Source organism: Protopterus annectens, chromosome 2.part0 (genome assembly GCF_019279795.1).
Source record: "Protopterus annectens isolate FY-2018-M chromosome 2.part0, PAN1.0, whole genome shotgun sequence".
NCBI lineage: Eukaryota > Metazoa > Chordata > Ceratodontiformes > Protopteridae > Protopterus > Protopterus annectens.
In genome coordinates this window covers 1227233591-1227254120 of record NC_056728.1, presented here as the reverse complement: position 1 = coordinate 1227254120, position 20530 = coordinate 1227233591, and positions in this window count along the sequence as shown.

Genomic DNA, 20530 nt, shown 5'->3' with positions numbered 1-20530 from the left:
TCTCTTCTTGGACCAGGTGTCCAAGGTTCCCCTCTTTTGTCTTTTCAGGTATTCGTAGTGGTGATGACACTGCCCACCTGTGCAGGGGATACCAGTTACACTGGTGAGTTCTCTGGCCACCCAGTCCCAGGCCAGCGCCTTACACTCCGAACCCTGGAAACCACCCTGCAGCAGCCTATCATCATAGTTTATGTAGAAAAACAAAGCAAAGTTGGACACTGCTGACAGCTTAAAAAATCTTCTTTATTCTTAAAATCACAAGATAAGCGCTTTCGGGATGACCCTTCTTCAGATAAATAAAATGAATGAGATGGTTCACTTATATACATATAAAAGCCAATCACATTCAGAAATAGCACATTCAGTGAAAGACACGCCTATTTTTCAAAATAGGCTTAATTGGTATGTAATCATTTAAACCTGGCTTCCTGTTTGCCATTAAGCTAGCAATCCATTTTGTTTCTACAGTTTCTGTTTGAAGCACAATATCACCCCCCCTAGTGCTGGGTTTAACATTTACAATAACCCTAAATTTAAATGTATGTGTAGGATACAAAATCACATGTCTACATAACGCATTTCTTTCATCTTTATTCCTAATACTGGAAAGATGCTGAAGAATCCTTACTTTGAACATGCTATTCGTCTTACCCACATAAAAACCTTGGCATTGACAGCATTCTGCTAAATATACTATGTTGGTTGTGCGCAGGTTGCTCTTCCTTTAAAGTGAAACACTTTTGGGTAGTGGGATGTATAAAAACAGTATCTTTATTTATGTAGGGACAAGCTTTACATAATCCACAATTACTCGTTCCTATTGAGTATGGTAAAGCATAGGACACATTTGCACGGAAGGTTCCTTGCATAGTAGATCCTTTAAGTTTTATTCCTTCTATACCTAAAAGTGGGCTGAGGTCCCACTATGCCCCAGTGTACTATCACTGGTCAAGATGTTCAGTTCTTCCTCACTATATTGCAGATATCACTAGTATTACTGCTATAGTTTAACATGACCTCTTGGTCCTTGCATAAGCTTCATTGCTCTTTTGACCTCATCCCTTTCAAAGCTCTTAAAATCCAGGGCTTATAATCCGTGAATCGCTTGGATCTACCTCTTTCCACAGTTTCATTTACCAAATTCTGCTCATAGCCCCTATCATTAAAGTTCTCCTTAAGTCTAGTCGTCTCCTCTTCAAAATCTGATTCTAGAAGACATAACCTAGAGACCCTGCTCACCTGCCCCTGTAATATGTTGCGATATGTATATCTAGGATGCATGCTGTCAAATGCCAAGAGTGAGTTCTTCCAGCAATCTTTCTTATGTAGCTTGGATCTAAAGCCTTTTGTATCCTGTTGTATACATACATCTAAGAAATCTATGGAACTGCGTGACATGTTGATAGAAAACCTAAAAAACTTCGTAGTGGAGTGTAAGTGGTTAATAAACTCATCTAGTTCTTCCTCTGTCCCATCCCACAAAAGAAAAATGTCATCTACAAAACGTAGATATAACTGTAGTTGACGTCTCCATTCCTCATTGTTGATGACATGTGTTCTTTCCCATTGAGAGAGAACCAAATTGGCATATGTATTTGCGCAGGGGGTCCCCATGGCGACCCCCTGCGCTTGTCTATATATGCCATTACCTCCCAGAAAAACATTATTCTCCAAAACAATGCTTAATAGTGATGTAATAAGTGATAACTTATCATCACTAATTCCTAGGTCACCCAGGAGCAATTGTACACTATCAATACCAAACTTGTTGTCAATCACAGTGAATAGACTTTGAATATCCATAGTGACCATCAGTAAATTCTTACTATAGGGGGTCGCCATGGGGACCCCCTGCGCAAATACATATGCCAATTTGGTTCTCTCTCAATGGGAAAGAACACATGTCATCAACAATGAGGAATGGAGACGTCAACTACAGTTATATCTACGTTTTGTAGATGACATTTTTCTTTTGTGGGATGGGACAGAGGAAGAACTAGATGAGTTTATTAACCACTTACACTCCACTACGAAGTTTTTTAGGTTTTCTATCAACATGTCACGCAGTTCCATAGATTTCTTAGATGTATGTATACAACAGGATACAAAAGGCTTTAGATCCAAGCTACATAAGAAAGATTGCTGGAAGAACTCACTCTTGGCATTTGACAGCATGCATCCTAGATATACATATCGCAACATATTACAGGGGCAGGTGAGCAGGGTCTCTAGGTTATGTCTTCTAGAATCAGATTTTGAAGAGGAGACGACTAGACTTAAGGAGAACTTTAATGATAGGGGCTATAAGCAGAATTTGGTAAATGAAACTGTGGAAAGAGGTAGATCCAAGCGATTCACGGATTATAAGCCCTGGATTTTAAGAGCTTTTGAAAGGGATGAGGTCAAAAAGAGCAATGAAGCTTTATGCAAGGACCCGCAGGTCATGTTAAACTATAGCAGTAATACTAGTGATATCTGCAATATAGTGAGGAAGAACTGGAACATCTTGACCAGTGATAGTACACTGGGGCATAGTGGGACCTCAGCCCACTTTTAGGTATAGAAGGAATAAAAACTTAAAGGATCTACTATGCAAGGAACCTTCCGTGCCAAATGTGTCCTATGCTTTACCATACTCAATAGGAACGAGTAATTGTGGATTATGTAAAGCTTGTCCCTACATAAATAAAGATACTGTTTTTATACATCCCACTACCCAAAAAGTGTTTCACTTTAAAGGAAGAGCAACCTGCCGCACAACCAACATAGTATATTTAGCAGAATGCTGTCAATGCCAAGGTTTTTATGTGGGTAAGACGAATAGCATGTTCAAAGTAAGGATTCTTCAGCATCTTTCCAGTATTAGGAATAAAGATGAAAGAAATGCGTTATGTAGACATGTGATTTTGTATCCTACACATACATTTAAATTTAGGGTTATTGTAAATGTTAAACCCAGCACTAGGGGTGATATTGTGCTTCAAACAGAAACTGTAGAAACAAAATGGATTGCTAGCTTAATGGCAAACAGGAAGCCAGGTTTAAATGATTACATACCAATTAAGCCTATTTTGAAAAATAGGCGTGTCTTTCACTGAATGTGCTTGCTATTTCTGAATGTGATTGGCTTTTATATGTATATAAGTGAACCATCTCATTCATTTTATTTATCTGAAGAAGGGTCATCCCGAAAGCGCTTATCTTGTGATTTTAAGAATAAAGAAGATTTTTTAAGCTGTCAGCAGTGTCCAACTTTGCTTCGTTTTTCTTCATTTGTGCTACTTGCTTAAGGTGGACTTTGGCATCTTACTGGGTATTTGTTTTCTACTATTTTCCTTGGATTTGTGTATCCAGTATTTTGCATGCCATGGCAGCGGAACCTGTTATGCAAGAAACTACTTCTGTGAATGGACATCAAAACCAAGCCAACAAGAATGTTCTATGGCATCCTAAGATAGCCCTGAACTGTGGAAATCCATTACTTAATTTGGGCTTTTCTACATGTAAAATAGGCATGAGTGGTTCCAAACCAGTAGCTGTGGATAGGAACTTTGAGGAACTAACTCGTGACTTAACTTTTAAAGTGAACAAATTGCAGAGACTTCAATGGCAGGAATATCATTTAGAGGCTTGCATCCAATATGGCATTGTTCCGAGGGGTATGCGGATACTTTGTATGCCAGCACAAGGTGACCGCTACCCGGAACTTTTGGCCAAATGGCAAACTATCAACATTGAGACTAGTTTTAAGTACATGTCCCTGCTGAATGAGTTCTTTTCTCCGGAGTTGGATAATTTAAAAAAAGAAGTGACTGAATTGCAACATAAGCTTGAAGCTGAGTTTAGCGATGGGCCATATAGTGAACGCATGGAAGCACTATATGTTACCTTTACTGAGAATGACGATAAATTGAAAAAACAGAAAACGGGTAAATTACAAAGAGATTTCCTGGACTTCACTAATGGGAACATCTTCGTATGGCCTAGGGCCAATGAAAATAGATCGATGGTGAATACTGCTAGGCGATTGGCAGATTCAACCAGGAGGGGAGGGAGGAGTGATGCGATGACGATGATGACGAACATAGCGTCTGAATGTAACACGTTTCCCACGCCGTTTCAGAAGGAGAAGGAGAGTGGTATCGGAACGCGTTTTGTGACAGCTAATATAACAACACATGAATCAAGGGAGGAAGAACCAACGGCTGACTTGGCTGATGAACAAACGGACACGGAATCTATTCGAGTGCAGGAGGGTCCTGCCAGTGTCACGATTGATGTGACAAATTTAGGTACCAGTTCAAATCATGATGTAGGTACCTGCTCTTCACAACAAACTGTCGTAGTGAACTCTAATTCAGATGGCAATTTCTTGGGGGCACGCCCCAAGATACAAGGAGCGAGCCACAATAGTAATTTTTTGGGACTGTTACCAGCACCGGTCAAAAAGAAAGGTCCCTGGAAGCGGTCAGTAAGTGAGGACAGGGGGACCGACAAGAGAAGAAAAATTTGGGACTGACTGCTGATAATGATATGGGTATTGTTACTAACTTATCATCTTATGTTTTAAAATCTAGAGAATTAGAGGTGTTGAATAAGGGATTAACCTTTATTCCGAGCAAAAATGGTTGTTATGATGAAATGTTGATAGATATTATGTTATACTGCAGGAATGTGTCACTGAAGTTAATGTATGGTAACAGTAATGAGAAGGATTATTCCCTTAGAAAACCAAGTGGTTTTGTCCCGCAATTAACATCAAGTTTGAATTTGTTCGTTAGTGCATGTGAGAAAGATATGATAGATTACTATAAGGAAGCAGACTTTAAGGAATATCACAACTTATCTGCTGAACAAAGGATAGCACTGAATAGTCTCATTGCCAACAGGGACATTGTGATAAAAAATGCGGATAAGGGGGGTGCCATTGTCCTTATGGACATGACATGGTATAACAACAAATTGAATGAGCTATTACAAGATAGTAACACATACCTACTCATAAATCCCCTAACTGTAAAAAGTATTGTAGATAGGGTGAATATTCAATTAAATGCTCTATTGTATGAAATGAAAATATCTGAGGAAACTTATCAGTTTCTCAAAATAGAGAAACCAGTTATTCCGATCTTTAAAGCACTACCGAAGATACATAAATCTATCCAAAACCCACCCCTTAGACCGATAGTATCTGGGAGGGGATGGGTTACGGAGAATGTGTCAATATGGGTGGAACACACTTTAAGACCCTATCTAGATCAAATGGATAATGTGTTGAAAGACACAGCACATTTTTTAAGGCTACTAGGTCAATTGAATAAATCCTATAGTAAGAATTTACTGATGGTCACTATGGATATTCAAAGTCTATTCACTGTGATTGACAACAAGTTTGGTATTGATAGTGTACAATTGCTCCTGGGTGACCTAGGAATTAGTGATGATAAGTTATCACTTATTACATCACTATTAAGCATTGTTTTGGAGAATAATGTTTTTCTGGGAGGTAATGGCATATATAGACAAGCGCAGGGGGTCGCCATGGGGACCCCCTGCGCAAATACATATGCCAATTTGGTTCTCTCTCAATGGGAAAGAACACATGTCATCAACAATGAGGAATGGAGACGTCAACTACAGTTATATCTACGTTTTGTAGATGACATTTTTCTTTTGTGGGATGGGACAGAGGAAGAACTAGATGAGTTTATTAACCACTTACACTCCACTACGAAGTTTTTTAGGTTTTCTATCAACATGTCACGCAGTTCCATAGATTTCTTAGATGTATGTATACAACAGGATACAAAAGGCTTTAGATCCAAGCTACATAAGAAAGATTGCTGGAAGAACTCACTCTTGGCATTTGACAGCATGCATCCTAGATATACATATCGCAACATATTACAGGGGCAGGTGAGCAGGGTCTCTAGGTTATGTCTTCTAGAATCAGATTTTGAAGAGGAGACGACTAGACTTAAGGAGAACTTTAATGATAGGGGCTATGAGCAGAATTTGGTAAATGAAACTGTGGAAAGAGGTAGATCCAAGCGATTCACGGATTATAAGCCCTGGATTTTAAGAGCTTTTGAAAGGGATGAGGTCAAAAAGAGCAATGAAGCTTTATGCAAGGACCCGCAGGTCATGTTAAACTATAGCAGTAATACTAGTGATATCTGCAATATAGTGAGGAAGAACTGGAACATCTTGACCAGTGATAGTACACTGGGGGGCATAGTGGGACCTCAGCCCACTTTTAGGTATAGAAGGAATAAAAACTTAAAGGATCTACTATGCAAGGAACCTTCCGTGCCAAATGTGTCCTATGCTTTACCATACTCAATAGGAACGCAGTAATTGTGGATTATGTAAAGCTTGTCCCTACATAAATAAAGATACTGTTTTTATACATCCCACTACCCAAAAAGTGTTTCACTTTAAAGGAAGAGCAACCTGCCGCACAACCAACATAGTATATTTAGCAGAATGCTGTCAATGCCAAGGTTTTTATGTGGGTAAGACGAATAGCATGTTCAAAGTAAGGATTCTTCAGCATCTTTCCAGTATTAGGAATAAAGATGAAAGAAATGCGTTATGTAGACATGTGATTTTGTATCCTACACATACATTTAAATTTAGGGTTATTGTAAATGTTAAACCCAGCACTAGGGGGGGTGATATTGTGCTTCAAACAGAAACTGTAGAAACAAAATGGATTGCTAGCTTAATGGCAAACAGGAAGCCAGGTTTAAATGATTACATACCAATTAAGCCTATTTTGAAAAATAGGCGTGTCTTTCACTGAATGTGCTTGCTATTTCTGAATGTGATTGGCTTTTATATGTATATAAGTGAACCATCTCATTCATTTTATTTATCTGAAGAAGGGTCATCCCGAAAGCGCTTATCTTGTGATTTTAAGAATAAAGAAGATTTTTTAAGCTGTCAGCAGTGTCCAACTTTGCTTCGTTTTTCTTCATTTGTGCTACTTGCTTAAGTTGGACTTTGGCGTCTTACTGGGTATTTGTTTTCTATCATAGTTTATGTCCCTGGACTCCTGAATGCCCCACTACTGTGCCCAAAATCACATACCTTTCTCCAACACCACCAACTGTATTGATAGATGATAGAGTTCCAAAGGATTATGCAGAATTCTCGACTAGTGCGCTTTATATAGGCTGTTTTCCTGCCCTTACACATCACTGAGCAATATTCAAAAAAGTGCCACATTGCATAGCAGCGTGCAAACCAGCCAACCAGAGCTGCTATGCAATGTGGCATAGCAGCGTGCAAACCAGACAACCAGAGCTGAGCAGTGCACAAACATGCACAGTAGTGGTTTTAGCAAAGCTGAGCACCACACAAACATTGTCAGCTAACATATTTATGTAGTGCTTAGCAGGTATGAGCACAGTTGTACAGAGCACAGCAGAGCCATAATTTAAAATTTTGTCCATAACATGTGGAACAAAAATACAGCCAACTTATGACTTCCATGTATTTGAACCCTGGACCTACTACACATATAGCCATAATTCTTCCCATTAAGCTACATAGATATTAAGAAATCTGGTATACCTTCACGTATACCACTGGGCTACCTATTAGCAGTGCTGAACACAGTGCCATGCTGCACAAACATCCTTACACACACCAATAAATAAATCATCCAGTTTCTATTTTTAGATGTCTGGAAGGTGTCTGCCATGTACCGTATTTCCACGAAAATAAGACCGGGTCTTATACTCTTTCCCCCACCAAAATACACATTAGGGCTTATTATCAGGTGATGCCTTATTTACCCACATCGTCCAAAAATCTACCTTTATTCATTTATTCATGTACAAAAATCAACATTTATTAATGAACACAAATCGACGTTTATTCATGTACAAAAATGGACATTTATTCATGTACACAAATTGATATTTATTTCGTACTTTTCTGTTATTGGACCACAGTTCTAACGCGTTAAAACAGTTGTGTGAGAATTCTACATAAACAGTGCACCAAACATGTCAACTTCAGAATATCTGCATCTTGGCTTTCACAGTTATTCAAATACAGTCATGTCATCTTCTTCTGGAACATTGTCATAAGTATCCAGCTCCCCAATTTCGACCTGAATTTCTTGTGACTCCATTTCCTGTAGAACCATTGGCTGCAATCTGTCATGCCTAGCAATAGAGCTCTCCTTAAATAAGCACTGCTTGTCCAAGTAGCCTGCTCATAGTGAATTGGCAACACATCTGCCAGTGATTTTATCCCATGACTTTTTCACCCAAGTCACGACCTCTTGCAGGCTAGGCTTCACAAGGTTTCCATGCTGATTTCTCTCCATTCTGTTTTCAATGTAATCATTGAGTTCCATGCACAAATGGTCCTTGAATGGCTTGTTTATTGCAATATCAAGAGTCTGGAGATAGGCAGTCATTCCTGCGGGAATCGTTATTTGATCTATTCTTCTCTGTGAAAGGAATTTTTTAATTTCTTTAGCGTGGTGAGTGCTGGCTGAATCCCAGACTAGCAGACCTCTTTTGCCACCATGCAAAACAAGTGGCAGTATTACATTGACCAACTTCCTTATAGCTGCTTGTGTGCACCAGGCTTTTTCAATTTCAAGAATGTAAATGCTTGAAAAACGTTCAGTCTTATTTTTCTTGCCCTTACTAATGATTAGAGGTGGGATTTTCTTTACATCTAGACGAACTGCCAAAATACAGGTAACACTTGCACTCTCGTAACCAGTGGAGGGAATGTAGATTGACGAGGCACCTTTCTGATCAATTGTTGTTTGAGATCCTTGGCCCATAAACACTGCAGTTTCATCCATAGCAATCATATTGGAGAGTTGGTATTTAGAAAAGTCAATGCCATCAAAAAAGGACTTGAACGCAAGTGCACGTTTAATAAATTCGGTATCTTCCAGCTTGAACAGTGCTGTTGATCTTCTTAGAGACAGTTCATATCGGTGAAGGAAGCCATCCAGCCAGTGTTGTGATGCTTTGAATTCTTCTGGGGATATTTCTAACTGTGGTGCCATTGCAAGGGCAAAAGGTTGAATATCAGCCATGCGCACACCAAAGCCTTTGCTCTCCTGTTAGCAATTCATCTCAGATGATGTCTTCCAGCTCAGGAAATAATGGTTGCTGACCTGATCCACACTTGCACTTCTTAGCATTTCCCTCTTTGGCCTGTTGACTGAGGTTATCATACTCTGCCCCCATTTTCGGACCATTCGGAGATCTAACTTCTTCTCTTTGCAGAAAGCCGTCAGATTTTTTCCCCGGGAGTCCGTCACTATTCCTTTCTTGTACGCGATGGAATAGCTCTTTCTTTTTGCACTCATCTTGTTGGGGAGGGTTAATTTGAAGACTTACAAGACCGGTGTGGCAACACAAAATGACACTGTTTACAAAGAGAAGGCACACTCACAACCATGCACTATCACATGCGCGTGCTTTACGCACGTTGTCTGTACGTTGATCGATCAAAATATACACGCCAGTGTTTATGGGCCAAGGATCTCAACCGTCAAGTGTGATTGATGGTTAGGGTTACAGTAAGAATTGTGGATGAATCCCAGGCAAATCTTATGACTTTCTGCAAAGAGAAGAAGTTGGTTGTCCGAATGATCTGAAAATGGTGAGCAGAGTACGATAACCTCAGTCAACAGGTGTCAATAATATTATTTTATAATTCAACATGTCTGTCAAGTGTTGTTGACAAGCTTAACTGAGGCTTATTTTTGGGGTAGGGTTTATATCATGACCACCCTGGAAAACCATGCTAGGCCTTATTCTCTGGTTAGGTCTTATTTACAAAGAAATATGGTCTGCCATGTATGTATGAGCTTCGCTCATGTTAGCTGCACTCAGCACTGAGCAAATGCCAAAAAAAAAAAAAAAAAAAAAATGTCATTATGCTTATTAATTACATCTGGTTTCTATATTTAGATGTCAGCTGTCTACATGTGTGCACAGCCTGGCATTGCTGAGCTTCGCTCCACACTACACAATGCATTTAAAAAAAAAGAAAAAAAACAGACAACACTGATTCAATATCCTCAGCTGTCCCTCAGCAGCCCACCATCATTAATATGCATGGCACACTGCTGAGGGAGGACCGTGGCCGTGTACATGGATACATTCCATGTAGGCTCTACACAGTGCCTACACAGAGTTTATTTAATCTTGGGGTTTATCTAACAAATTACCATTTTTTAGAAATAAAACAAGGATTCTTAAGCAAAAAAATATATCTAAAAATTATTGTGATGTTACTCAGATGAATATTTTATGATATTTTATGATACGGCAAATATAATAATACAGTTTTGAAACTTTATAAATCCTTTCCTGCTTTTCACAGAAAAATGTATTTCTATTACACTACACAGTGTATTATTATTTATGATGACACGTATTTGTCACTAATCACTTTTTAATGTTTATATTACCAAACACAGTTATTAAGGTAAGGGTGTAAAAGAGCAGTGTGTCAGAAACAGTAATAAAAACACAGAAAATATACAATTATACAAATATTCATTTTATCACACACACACACACACACACACACACACACACACACACACACACACACACGTTTAATTAAATTCATAGGCTCTGATTATCAGGTTGGCTTTATAACACAGAGAAATACCTGAAAGTATCACAGCCATCTGGAACAAGGATGGTCCAATGGTACAGATAATTTCTCACTACTGTAATTCCAAGACTTGAAAGTACGAGTCTCAGAATTATGAAACCTAACTACAAAAATGCTGGATACCATGAATATTGAACATCACTGTTCTCATCTGAAGCTGTTTTAGAAAGAATAAGCCTCACTGCACCGAAATATATATATATATATATATATATATATATATATATATATATATATATACACACACACACACGGGTCTACATTGGAAGGCCGAAATACCACAACACTGACTTTCACAATCCTGAGACAAGAAGGCCGACAACATCAGAAAATCAATATCCTGACTGTGAACTACAGGTAAGTAACCACTTGGCCATCATGTTGAACCTTGTCCCTTACCCTCACAGTAGTGCGACCTCAGAGCTGGTATATTTAGTTGGGGGTGTGGGGGAGGGTGAAGCCCCCACATCAGTCAGTTTAATTTGCTTCAGGTTTAATTTTATATATTTTTTGACAAGTGATTACTTACCTGGCATTCGCAGTCAGTGTTCTGGGACGTCGGGTTTCTGATGTTGTCGGTCATCTCGGCTCTGGATTGTGAAAGTTAGTGTTGTGGCATTTCAGTTTTCTGAAGTAGACACACACAGACACACACAGACACACACAGACATACACACAGACACACACAGACATACACACACATACACACACACACACCAGTCTGAGATCACCATACGTTAGAGAAAAGGCAATGTTCCAAGAAATAGCAATCTCAAACTTAATATATGTAAGCCCATATTTTCATTTATTCAGTCTCACTTTTCCAGGACTCGTACTACTGAAACCCAGAGAGTCAAAACAATTATTCCTATTACATCATAATTCGAGTTTCCATTTATTTATCTGACTGTTTGTCTATCTGGGAATCCATTTATTTATTATTAATTTTTAATCATGTAGCAGATGACCATCTTTTGTTTCAATTTATGGAGAGTGTGTGTGTTTTTTGCTGTTGTTGGCACCCTGTAGTGGAGACTAGAGTGCAGTGCCATGGCTATATGCATGCCTCATAGTTAAAAGCATGCCAGCTGCAGTAGATGCCATGAGATCACATGAATGAAGTGTGTCTATAGTGTGCATGAGGTGTAATTACATGCTGTACTCCCAGTTAGGCATTACTTATTCCCACATCCAGGTTAGCATTCTCTGCATTAAGGAAACATTTTGTGTAGCCAGAATAATGCTGCACTAGTATGCCATGATCACCAGTTTGTCATTTGCTGAGATGGTATAATAGGTTGTCTGCCAGCTAAATTAGGGTATCTTGTGTCACCTTCAGGCCATCCGGGGAGTAGGTTTGTCAAGTCAGGCATCTTGGAGACTGTGGCTCGACTCTATTATTCATTAAATGGCTTCCAGTTATAATAACCAAATGAAGTTGTACCCAGATAGAAAAACTAGTTTATGCCTAGCGTTTATGAGATGATACAACAAAAGGAGAACTATCAAAGCTATTTGAGCTCTCTTCATTTATAAACCAAAATACAAATAATATTTTTAATATTGCATTCTTAGTCAACCTCTGAGCATTGCATAAGGTAAACCTCAGCAGATGATAGGATACTGAAAACCAGCTGAATATTCACAGTCTGGCATCATAGCACTTGTTGACTACTAGAGAGATTCTTTTTATATGGATTATCTGCATTTTCTTAAACCTAATAAGATAAAAAGACAGAAAAAAATCCAGGCTCCAACCACCATGGCTAAACACCACACAAAAATTTATTGATGTACAAAATAAAAAGGTTAGCTCTTTTGTGGCAACAAAATACCAGTTCTTCAGACCATTGCAGAACCTAGTAAATCATCTTCTTATATAGAAATTTAAAAATACAATTGACCAATCCATGTCACTGAACATTGACTGGACATCCAATCAGATCTCATCAAAACACAGCATCTTTTACATATTGTGACAGTTCTAGAATCAGGTTTTCAACACCCACATAAAACAACTGTTTCTATTGGTTTAACATCACTTAAACTCTAGCTAAATAAAACAACTAAACACACATTTTTGAGCGTTTCAGTAACAAGTGAAGTGCAGCACCCAGACAGCCCACACACTGCAGACCCACGCGGCATCACAATGCAAACCAGGGCACACCAAAGCAATGCAATTCCCATTCCATTCACATACAACCATCAAAAATATACTAAGAGCTCTTGATCATGATATTATTTCCATCGACGTATTCCATCCCTTAGTATCTCAACATATTCCATTTCATTCGTCTTAATAGAAATATATGTTTTTAATCAAACTTCATAAAGACTCCCAAAGAATAAATACATTGCTGCCATTTCAAATCTAGACAAAAAAGGTGTATACAGCACAGAGGTGTGCCCCAGCAACCACAGAGATACCCCAAGATAGACAGTGAGCAAGGCACGGAGATACAACACCCCATTTAGTATCGTGTGCACTAAAACTGGAAATTCTTCAGTAGAGTAAAAGTAACCCCTATTAAAAAAAAATATAAAAGTAGAAATTCTATATCAAATGTTAATATATATATATATATATATATATATATATATATATATATATATATATATATATTGGACTAAATAGACCATATCAATTGTCTTAAAACTATTACAAACTATTCAAATAGTGTATAGCATATAAGTATAAAATCATAGCATATATAAACCATACTCAACCAAATCTCTTACTACTGATCAATGTTTTAATGGATGTGATTTCAACACTGGCCTAAGTGATATTTTATCATTCAGGCCTGGATATACATGTGCCTGTATTGAAAGAATCCATCTCAATTCCTTTTTCTTCTGACTTACTGTTCACATTACCACCTCTTTGGTTGTCTACCAACAATTCCAATACTAAAAACTTAAATTTCTGTTGTGATAATATACCATATTTTCTCTTATTCTTAATGTCCTCTGTGTATTACAGAATCCTCTCCTGAAAGATTCTATTAGTTTTTCCTACATAGTAGGCAGTACATCTTGTACAAGTAGCCAAGAAGATTAAATTTCTACTCATGCAATCAGCATAAAAGGAAAATTCAACTTTTTTGTCCAGTCCTAGGGAACATATAAGAAGCACAACTGAGAATATACTGACGAGCCTTACATCTACGACAAGAAAATATGCCCTCCCATGCAGATCTAGGATGACCAAAATCGTACTGTTGTTTATAACAAAGAGTTCTCCTAAGTGAAGTATTATTCTTAAATGCAAACCTCAGCCTGTCATCTATAACTTTCTAATCTCTGGGCAATTTAGTAACAAATACCAATTCTGTCTAATAATATCACAGGTAATACTGATGTCATTTGAATAGCTAAGAACTACCCTATTGATCCTATTCGACTCATCCCTATTAGTCTCAATCATATTAGTTCCTCTGAGCCTGTCTGGAAAATATAGTTTGGCTATGGTATAACGCATAGAATGTACTTGATTCAAACTCATTTGGACATCCTTCTTTGGATAACCACATGATGCTACAAACTCTGTACTCAGACCATCTATCAGGGCTTTGTATTCAGTATTAACATTGCAAAGCCTACTGGTTCTCATAAATTGCCCTTTCAAAAAATTTGTCACGTGTCCAGGATGCATACTACACTTATGCAAAATCACATTTTTCCTAAAGGTTTTTCTATACATCATTGTGTTAAAACCTAATAGGTCATCAACCTTAACCTTTTTGATCATATCTGATTGGATGTTCAGTCAATGTTCAGTAACATGGATTGGTCAATTATATTTTTATATTTCTATATAATAAGATGGTTTACTAGGTTCTGAAATGGTCTGAAGAAGCGATATTTTGTTGCCGCAAAAGCGCTAACCTTTTTTTTTATACATCAATAAATTTACATGTGATGTTTAACCCGTGGTGGTCAGAGCCTGTAATTTTTTCTCTCTGTTTGTTTGTGGGTATATTTGACCATTGCCAGATCTGCAACTCTTTGGTCTTCACCTAATAAAGTAAACACAGATGTCTGAGCAAAATATTCCATTATACTGTGTATGTGGTCTTATCATTGTGTTATACAGCAGTGAAAACATTTTGGAAGACTTCCTTATAATCAAGCAAATTATCAAATGTAGATTACTACAGGATCGCCAAACTATGGAGACTGTACAGGGACAGATGTTAAACTGCTACTAATATGAATGCCAAGATCCTTCATAAAAGCAAGTCTTCTTCCACACAATTAATGTTTATCCTAAACATTAGACCTCGCAGACTCCAATGTAATGAAATGTTTGCAAATCAATCACAGGCCATCCTCATGTACCAAGTATATATATATATATATATATATATATATATATATCCACATCCCTGACCCAGAACAACAAAAAAGCACCATGCCGATTGCTTAGAATGTTGATTCTTTTGAAGGAAAGAATCGACCTTCGACCACTCACCATCCAGAAATAAACATCCACTATGAGGCAGAAAGGTTGCTACTGTTTTGCAGGGGGACAAGCCCCCCCCTGTACCCCCCACACCCCTTGATACTTATATATTCTAACTGCAAGATCGCACTACAGTGAGGAAAAGGGTATTTTTTACGATCCCCACTGTAGTGCGATGCACTTCAAAACACAGATGCTCCAACCTGCGAACACAGTCTCCATATCGATGTTTCAAAGTTGAAAGAAATTGTGTTCACAGTTTTGCCTCTCTGCCGCTCCGTGTTTATCCTTCTCACTGCTGAGGTAAGGCACATTGACAGTCTGATAGTAAACTATATATATATATATATATATATATATATATATATATATATATATATATATATAACATTTAAGTGCCCCTTTAATTTTGTTGCATTAGTTTGATTGGAGAAAAACACTCTCAACTTAAAATCACCAGCAAATTTACTAAACCATTCTTCACAGATACTTAGAAATAAATTGGACAGATAGGTCTTAGTGCCATTCTCTGGGAAGCCTCATTAAAGTACCTTCTCAGAGCTGATGCCACTTAAATGAGCCAGCTTGCCTCTATCCCACAACCAGCTTCATGCACAGCTAATCATTCTAGGATATCTTGATGATGAACAAAACCAAATCCTTGTTTTGAGTCAATATAAATCTTACTGCATTAAGTTTCTTGCCTATCTGTACATTCAAATTTCCAAAAAAAGCTAATAAACGTATAGCACATAACCAAGTTTTCATGAAGAAAAACATGACTAGAAACTATAGCAAAATCATATGTGCCACTTTTTTTTTAATTCTCTACCAATAGTCATTCAAACATTTTGGAGAACCACAATTGAGGCTAACAGTCATAGAGGTGGCATATATTTTCCTTTTGTAAATTTAAATATAGGACAAACAGTGTTATAAAATATTTCACAAACAAATATTTCTTTCAGTTATTCATCATATCTGGGAGATGCTCATGTAGTCCCTCACCAAAGGCCCTAACTAACATCCCAGGTATCAGGTTAAGTCAGGTCCAATAAATGGGATGTACCATGCACCCTCATTTGGAAATTAGATGTGTTCCCATTTTGGATAGTTCTCCTGAAAATGCAGACTAGAGGTGCCTCATCTTGAGTCTGACTGCAGTCAATTTCCCTACTTATCTCTTAGTCAGTCTCTGTTTGTTGCTCCATAGTACAGTGTCTTGAATGTTCTGCTTTTCCCTTGGTTGTGTGTTTTTTTTTTTATTGATAGCCAATATATTACAGGTAAGGAAGGTCACTTCCTTCCTTCATATTTGACTTGCTTTTGGGAGGCTCATCTCTAGGGTTAGAGGACAGTAGCCCTTTTTCTTCTTTTTTTCCCTTGTGAACTTCCCTTATGCAACTCCACATTACTCAAGAATTTTTTATTCTTACTTCTTTTCAAGTGTTGTATCCCACTGTGGACTCTTATTTCTGCCTACATATTGTTTTATTGTTGATGTTTAGTTCCTGCTTTTGGCCTGCTGTGCTCATAAATAATGAAGTCCCTTTACTCACATAGTTTCTGTCAATAATAGGGTTGTTTACTGTGCCCTTACACTGTACTGTCTATCTAGCACAGCCTCCGTACAACTACTATCTCCTGAAATTTTTATAAAACTACTACCTACATTATCTTCCAAAGATTTTTGATTGATCAACTGTCTGATGTCATATGATTTCTTTACACACACCTTCCCGACTTCATTCTTTCTGGAAAGTGTTTGCCTTTTCCTGGGGCTTCTCGATGCACTGTTCTTAGGCTGTGCATCACTCTTGCCTTTTTAATAAAACTAACATTGCTACCTAAACATCCCTGTTTGAATATAAGGACATTATTTAACTCTCTGTTAGAAACTTTTCTCTCACACTAGTTGGGACTAAAGTGTCCCTAAGCACTTACTTTTTTACCTATAGCTTTCTTTGTGACAATATTCTTCTTTCCATAATTAATATGAGACTTCACTTTGCCCGTGTTTGCTGTAATCCTGAAGGATTCTAGCTTTCCATGAAGTTGCTTTGTACATAGCACACTGGATATTTAACCATAAACATGGATTATTATTAGAGGCTTTGCAATTGCTTTATACTTCCACAATCAGTTGTTTTTCTTCATGTTGTATCACTGTCACAACTTTAATCTTATTCCCCAGGATATAATAAAATCCATGTAGGCACAGTGTAGAGCCTACACAGAACATATCTGTGTACACGGCCACAGTTTGCCCTCGGCAGTGTGCCATGCATATTAATGATGGAGCACTGCCAAGGGACAGCAGATAAACACAGATATCAAATCAGTGTAGGGATAGGTGCAGCATTGTGAAGTGTGTCAAATGTGCAGTATGTCATTAAAATGATATGTGTCCCCTGTTTTTTTTTTAATTTTTTTTTTTTTTACTGGATGTTTGTGCAGTGCAGCACGGACTGCAGCAATGCCAAGCTGTGCTCACATATAGACAGCTGACACCTGACAGACATCTAAAAATAGAAACCGGGTGTAATTAATTATCATAATTAATTTTTTTTCCATTTATATTTCACGGTGCAGTGCGAACTGCAACAAAGTCAAGCGAAGCTCATATATACATGGCAGATACCTGCCAGATATCTAAAAATAGAAACCGGATGTAATTAATTATTTATTTAAAGTTTTGTTTACGTGTGTTTGAGCAGCATGCAGCAGTGCCCCACAAAGTTTACACGGAGCTCAGTAGTATATGTGAAGGTATACCAGTTTTCATAGTGTCCAGTTAGCTACATGGGTAGCGTTACAGCTAAATTTGTAGTAGGTCCTGGGTTTGAATCCCTCACAGGTCGAATATGTCTGTAATTAGCTAAACTATTTTTTTAGAATTTAATAATAAAATTGTAAAATATGGCACTGCTGCACTCTGATGCAATCTGCTGAGCTCTGTCAATCATGCTAAGCATCATATAAAGTTGTTAATGGCTGCTAATGCTTGCGTGGTGCTACTCTTCACTTAAACTATAGTTATGTGATTTTTCCCACTTCTCAGCTCCACTTAGCTGCTTTGTGAGCTGCTAAGAGACACAGCATTTTTTTGAATGTTGCTCAATGACATTTAAGGGAGGGAAAGCAGCCTATATTTGGCACAATAGGTGGGAATTCTGCAAAATCCATTGGAGTTCAATCAACTGTCTGCATGGCTGGTGGTGCTGGGGAAGGTTTGCATTTTGGGAGCAGGGGTGAGACATTCAGCAGTCCAGGGTCATGACTGTGCTCCTTATAAAAAAAAACATGAAGATAGGCTGCTGCAGGGCAGTTTCCAGTGCTCAGAGTGTAAGGCAGAGGCTTGGGACTGGTTGGCCAGAGAACTCACCAGTGTTACTGGTATCCCCCGCTAATGTGAGCAATGTTGCCACCACCATGACGACCTGAAAAGGTGAAAGAGGGGAACCTTGGATACCTGAGACCAAGACGCAAGAACATGGAATGCCCCAGAAATATGTAAGCAATTTTTCTTCTATTTTACCAATATGTAATCTGAATGTCTGCAAAACTGGCATGCATAATGGGGTGCTTCTCTCCCAACAGCTGCAGCTGAAAGGGCTTGCAATGTCAAGTCCCATGTTGGGTGCCTGGCCAGATTGCACCGTGAGCATGGTGAGTATGGTTGTATTATGCCAGCTGTAGTGCAATTAGCAAGAAAGAGTAAAGCATTAACTGCAATAAAGTATAAAGTCTGTAGTGCAATAAATATGGAATTAGAGCTGTAGTGCAATAAATGAATAATAACAACTGTAGTTCAATAAAAACAAGAAACAATACTAATAACAGCAAGGAAAATGGTGTATATCAGAATTGTCTTGTCATAACCATTGCAGTAGAGCTGTATGCATTGAGTCTGTAAGGTAAGGTTGCTGCAGTCAAGTATAATACTGTAATAGCTGTAGAATGCAAATCTAATGGCCACAAACTGTACTGTTCAAGGCTGTCTCTAGACCAATACCGGTCATATAATGCTCTGTCTTCCATAGGCTTCAGGTAATAAAGGTATATGGGTGAGGTAGCCCACTCCACAGCTAGATATTGTGTGTGGACATCACAGATATGTCAAACAAATAACAATAATATGTGTTCACCAGTATTATTGAAAGTGAATAAAGCTGTAGTAATATATGCAGTATGGTTGTATAACATGCATCTGTGTTCTGTTGTCACTCCAGTCTAGTATAATACTGTAACAGTACTAGAATACTAGACGAAAGTCCTGTAACTTTTATTGCAAAATTCATAGTATGTCTCCAAGTGATCTCCAAGCAAGTTTCAGTCACCCTGTAGTCAGCTGTGACTCAGTAACTCAGTCTGTTAAATTCCATGTACACTGTACATTTTGCCACACACAGTTCAAGGTTTGAATCCAGTGCTATGTAGCACTACATTTTCAGTATCAGTCACGTAATGCTCACAATTTCTCTTTCCCCAATAACACAAAAATGATATGGGTGAGTTAGCCCATATTATGGGCAGATATTGTGTTTAGATCTCACAGAATGTTACACTCAATAGCAAGAATGTCTTCATCAACATTACTGATTCAGAAATAAAACTGTGTAATCCCAGTATAGCTGTATCTCTTGCATGTCTGTACTATACAGCTGCAGCCAATTATTAAATTATTTACAGATGTCCCCTCCAGTCACAGTTAGTGGGTTCTATTCCCATGCCTGCCAATTAAGCCATGATGGATGTCTAGTTTAATTACTGTACACAAACATGTCTCTCAAGTGTCACAATTTCTCATAATGTAATTAAAACTGACTAATCCTTCTGTCACATGTTTACCCATGAAATTATTACCTGGAATGCAATGTATTACCAAGTCCATTTACAGAACACCCTGGTAGTTATACAAGTCCACATTATGTGAAACCGTTCCGAGTAGTTCTGTACCCACATTTGTTAGTGGTTGGCCCTTGTTATCTCATGCTATCAGCTTGAGAGGTATGTATGTGCTACATCAGCTATAGAAGAATTGCAGTCGCTATAATCACAACTGTTAGTACACACCTGTAGAAGTATGTATGACGAGCTATAGAAGAATTGCAGTCACTATAATCACAACTTTCGGTACACACCTGTAAAAGTATGTATGACCAGTATTGTCAGGGATATCATCTGTAATGTCACTAATAGAACATTTTTCTATCTCTCCCCCCACTTCTTATCTTAATTCATTCATTATTGCAATGTATTATTATGATTTAATATTAAAATAATTTGTTTAACTATATTTTGGAAAATGTGGGTGATGTTTGTTATATTTTATTATGATTCAATATTAACATATTTTGTTTAACTATTTTGTTGGCCTTATGGTTTACT